This window comes from Brassica napus, unplaced genomic scaffold, assembly GCF_020379485.1.
Source record: "Brassica napus cultivar Da-Ae unplaced genomic scaffold, Da-Ae ScsIHWf_1297;HRSCAF=1851, whole genome shotgun sequence".
Lineage (NCBI taxonomy): Eukaryota > Viridiplantae > Streptophyta > Magnoliopsida > Brassicales > Brassicaceae > Brassica > Brassica napus.
Genome location: NW_026014711.1, coordinates 207,501 through 212,500, shown reverse-complemented (window position 1 = coordinate 212,500; position 5,000 = coordinate 207,501). Strand labels below are relative to the sequence as shown.

Below are 5,000 nucleotides of genomic sequence, written 5' to 3'. Positions count from 1 at the left end.
AACATTGATCACCAAAGGCAATAAAAAGATCCTAGAGACAATGCCCGCAATGACCACTGGTCTATACTATGCAAGGATCAGTATGATCGAGGCCAATGCCTCCGAGCTATTCACTTTATGGCATAACCGGCTTGGCCATCCCGGAACAGGAATGATGCGAAAATTGATGATGAATTCACAAGGGCACACATTCAAAGGAGTTATCCCACGAAATCTCACATGTGCAGCATGTGCACAAGGGAAACTCATAATCAGGCCATCACCAGCCAAGGTTAACAAAGAAACCTTAAACTTTCTGGAAAGGATTCAAGGAGACATATGTGGACCAATACACCCACCTTGTGGGACGTTTAGATACTTCATGGTCCTCATTGATGCATCGACCAGATGGTCGCATGTCTGCCTACTATCCACTAGGAACCTAGCCTTTGCACGGCTGCTTGCTCAGATGATAAGGCTGAGAGCACACTTTCCAGATTTCCCTCTTAAGACTATACGTCTAGACAATGCTGGTGAGTTCACGTCCCAAGCGTTTAATGAATACTGTATGTCCATGGGGGTAAGAGTAGAGCACTCCCTGGCACATGTCCATACACAGAACGGCTTGGCCGAATCATTCATTAAACGGATCCAGCTGATAGCCCGGCCACTGCTTATGAAGTCTCAACTTCCGGTATCAGCATGGGGACATGCGGTTTTACATGCAACGGAACTGATTCGCATCAGGCCATCTAGTGAGCATAGATATTCACCATCCCAACTACTCACGGGTCAAGAGCCAGACGTGTCCCACATCAAGACATTTGGATGTGCCGTCTACGTTCCAATTGCTCCACCACAGAGAACTAAGATGGGACCACAAAGAGGATGGGAATATACGTAGGATATGATTCCCCAAGCATTATAAAGTATCTTGAGCCAACAACCGGTGATTTGTTTAAGGCCAGATACGAAGACTCACAGTTTGATGAGTCCACATATCCGTCCTTAGGGGGAGATAACAGCCGGTTGATTTCAAAAGATTTAGAATGGTTTAGACCATCAACATCTTGGCAAGATCCTCGGACTAGAGAGTGTGATCTAGAAGTCCAAAAGATTATACATCTACAAGAGCTAGCTAATAAGTTGCCAGATACATTTGCTGACCCAAATAGAGTAACAATGTCACACAACCCGGCTTGTAATGCACCTATAAGATTAGACGTCCAAGATGGACAATGTCAAGTGGCTACAGAGTCTAAGCAACGTTTAAAACGTGGTAGACCAATTGGTTCCAAAGACAAACAGCCTCGGAAGTCCAAGAGAGGTGCTGGATCCAAGAGCATCAAGGAAACCGTCCAGGACATAGATGGACCGGTCGAGCCGACCAGGACGGTCGAGCCATGCGTACCGGCCACACCCGATGATCCGGCCGTTCCTCAAAGTGAGGTCCGGGACGCTGGGCTTCACGGGACACAAGAGCCGGACAACCAAGAGATCTCTATAGACCATGTAATGTCTGGAAAACAATGGAACAGAAAAGATATCAACGTTGATGATTTATTTGCATACAAGGTAGCACTTGAGATCATGGATAAAGATGAGGATCTAGAACCCACGTCCATACAAGAATGCATGCTAAGATCAGATTGGATCAAGTGGAAAGAAGCTATTAACGTGGAGTTAGAATCATTGAGAAAGAGAGGCGTTTTTGGCCCTATAACATTGACACCAAGAGATGTCAAACCAGTGGGATACAAATGGGTCTTTGTAAGGAAGAGAAACGAGAAAGGAGAAGTAGTGAGATACAAAGCACGGCTTGTAGCACAAGGATTCTCCCAAAGACCTGGAATAGATTATGAGGAGACTTACTCCCCTGTGGTGGATGCAACTACACTGAGATATCTAATCAGTCTGGCAGTGAAAGAAAACATTGACTTACGCCTAATGGATGTAGTAACTGCATACCTATACGGACCACTGGATAATGAGATACATATGAAAGTTCCAGAGGGTATTGAGCTCAAAGACAAGAAAGGTTCTCGAGAACAACATTGCATAAGGTTAACAAAGCCTTATATGGTTTAAAGCAATCAGGTCGAATGTGGTACAATAGATTATCCGAGTACCTAGTGAAAGAGGGTTATAAGAATGATCCAATAAGTCCATGTATATTCATAAAGAAATTCGACAGCAAGGGCTACGTGATCATGTCTGTTTATGTGGACGACCTGAATATTATAGGAACCTCTGGAGAGATTTCCCAAACCGTTGAATGTCTAAAGAAAGAATTCGAGATGAAAGACTTAGGGAAAACTAAGTTCTGTTTGGGATTACAGTTTGAGTATAAAGAGAATGGCATCCTTGTGCACCAAGAAACTTATACAGAAAAGATACTCAAGCAATTCTATATGGACAAGGCTCATCCCTTGCCATGTCCTATGGTCGTGAGGGCCTTAGACCTTGAGAAGGACCCATTCGGACCAAAGAAACCGGACGAGGAAGCACTCGGGCCGGAGGTGCCTTACCTAAGTGCCATTGGGGCCTTAATGTACTTGGCTAGTCATACTAGACCGGACATAAGCTTTGCCGTGAGCTTACTATCTAGATTTGGTTCTTGTCCGACTTTAAGGCACTGGAACGGAGTGAAACATCTGTTCAGATATCTGCAAGGAACAAAGGATCTCGGTTTGTTCTACACTAACCGGCCAGGAGAGAACTTGGTTGGATATGCAGATGCTGGGGACTTATCTGACCCACACCAGGCTAGATCTCAAACGGGATATGTATTCACACATAGTGGAGCCGCAATAAGCTGGCGTTCTACCAAACAATCCTTAGTGGCCACATCATCTAATCATGCCGAGATCATAGCCATGTATGAGGCAAGCCGTGAGCTTGTCTGGTTGAGGAACATGACCGGCCATGTCTTAAGAGAGAGTGGTCTGGCCGTGGGACAAGAGAAGGAGGAGCCAATGATCATCTACGAAGACAATGCAGCGTGCATTGCTCAGCTCAAGGAAGGATACATCAAGGGAGACAGGACCAAGCACATCCTGCCCAAGTTCTTCTTCACCCACGACTTGCAGAAGGCAAAGGAGGTTCAAGTAGTTCAAGTTCGATCAAGCGACAACTCAGCCGACCTCTTCACCAAGTCTCTGCCTACCTCAACGCACAGGAAGCTGGTTCATCAGATAGGGATGCGCCGGCTGAAGGATCTTCAGTGATGCCTTCATCAGGGGGAGTATCATGCGTTGTACTCTTTTTCCTGTCTATGGTTTCCATTTTTCCCACCTTGGGTTTTTGGTTTTCCTAGAGAGGTTTTAACGAGGCAACATCGTGCATGGTACGAGCCCATATGGTTATAGCATCCAAGGGGGAGTGTTAAGAACAATGTGGATAGCTAGTAACCATGCTAAGTAAGAACGGACCGCGTCCAGGCCCAAGACCAAGACCGCGTCCAGCAAGGAGAGAGAGGCGGCCAAAGCATTGGACCGACCTCAGCATTGGACCGACCTTAGATTTAGGAGTTTCCTTTTCTCTTCATGTTTATCTATAAGAGGTTTTCCTTTTTACTTTAGGATAAGGATTTGTACTATTTCCTTTTATCCATATCTTGTAATCCCCTATATAAGGGAACACTTTGATTAATGAAATACACACACGAATTCCCCTATTGTTCACAACAGCACGTATTAGCTCTAGAATTACTACGGTTATCCGAGTAGTAGTTACCATCAAACAAACTATAACTGATTTAATGAGCCATTCGCAGTTTCACAGTCTGAATTCGTTCATACTTACACATGCATGGCTTAATCTTTGAGACAAGCATATGACTACTGGCAGGATCAACCAGGTAGCATTCATAAATCAGGACAAGACCACGTCATATTCCCGCAAACACATGGAAAGTAGGAACAGACGCAGACTTGACCGTCATCTTTTGTCCGGAGACAAACGTGCTTAGCGGGACAGAATTTCTTCGGGTCACCGCCATAATATTTCCGCAACCGAGATCTCAGCAAACAGCTTATTCACCTTTGCGAACAATGCATAAACTATGCAAAGACGCAAGGATCACAAGTGCCGGCTTATGTGTTCACAACTTCCCCACCGAAGGAGATGCCGCAAACAACATTTTAAGCAAAGCCTAACAATTCCTTCCAGATAGGTACGCAACACAGGCCCCGGATCAGTTCAACAAGCATAAAACTATGCTAGTGAAGAAACTGAGGAGGATAGTTGGTCTGTAGTTGGGTGCGCGAGCACAGAGCCTACAAACACTAGCTATCCAATCACCACTCATACGCCGAATGTTCATTGCCCCGCTAACATCAATCTTTCCAACCACTCTTGAGATGTAATCAAAAAAGCAACTGGAAGACGGATGAAACCAGGCCAAGACCATGCAAGCGCGAAAATTTGAAGTTAGGGGCAAAACGGTCCACCGGAAAATTCGCCGGAAAAGTTCCCGGAAAATTCACCGGGGACAATCCGGCCATCGACCTCAACCCAGCCCTCGATAGTGTTGGACCGAACAGTCCAACACTACGTACCCGAACCGTTCGGGTACTGGGGGGTAGGAGGCTCAAGAGAGTGCCTACCCCTTATATATACAAAACGCTTTTTTTCAGTCTGTCACCAGTAGACATTGGTTGTGTTCCGGGGAGTATTTTTAATGTAAAAAAAAAATACTTCGAATTTGAATCTGATTTTTTGCATGCTTCATAAGGATGGTTAAAGCTATTTTCTGGTAAATTTTCATAAATTTCTTTTGCTTCTAACCATGTCTTTTGCATGCTACAAAGGTCGGAGTTTCGTGGTCTAAACGGATGTCTACAGCAACTTTTGATCAACACTTGACATCCTAAACTCTTTGTTGACATATTTTTGATGTTTCCTTTCAGAAAACTTTCTTCAAAAATATTAATTTTTGCATTTTTGGCTTCTCGGGTGATTTTGGCTGTCCGTGGGTGATTTTGGCCCACGTGGGCTGTCTGTTCAGTACACACGGACGT

General features: G+C 44.9%; 1 protein-coding gene across 1 annotated transcript in view; it reads left to right on the top strand.

Annotated features, from left to right (window-relative positions):
- The window catches only part of LOC106362984, a 29,972-nt gene that overhangs the window by 1,242 nt on the left and 23,730 nt on the right, over positions 1 to 5,000 (top strand). The gene's annotated exons all lie outside the window — the stretch shown is intronic.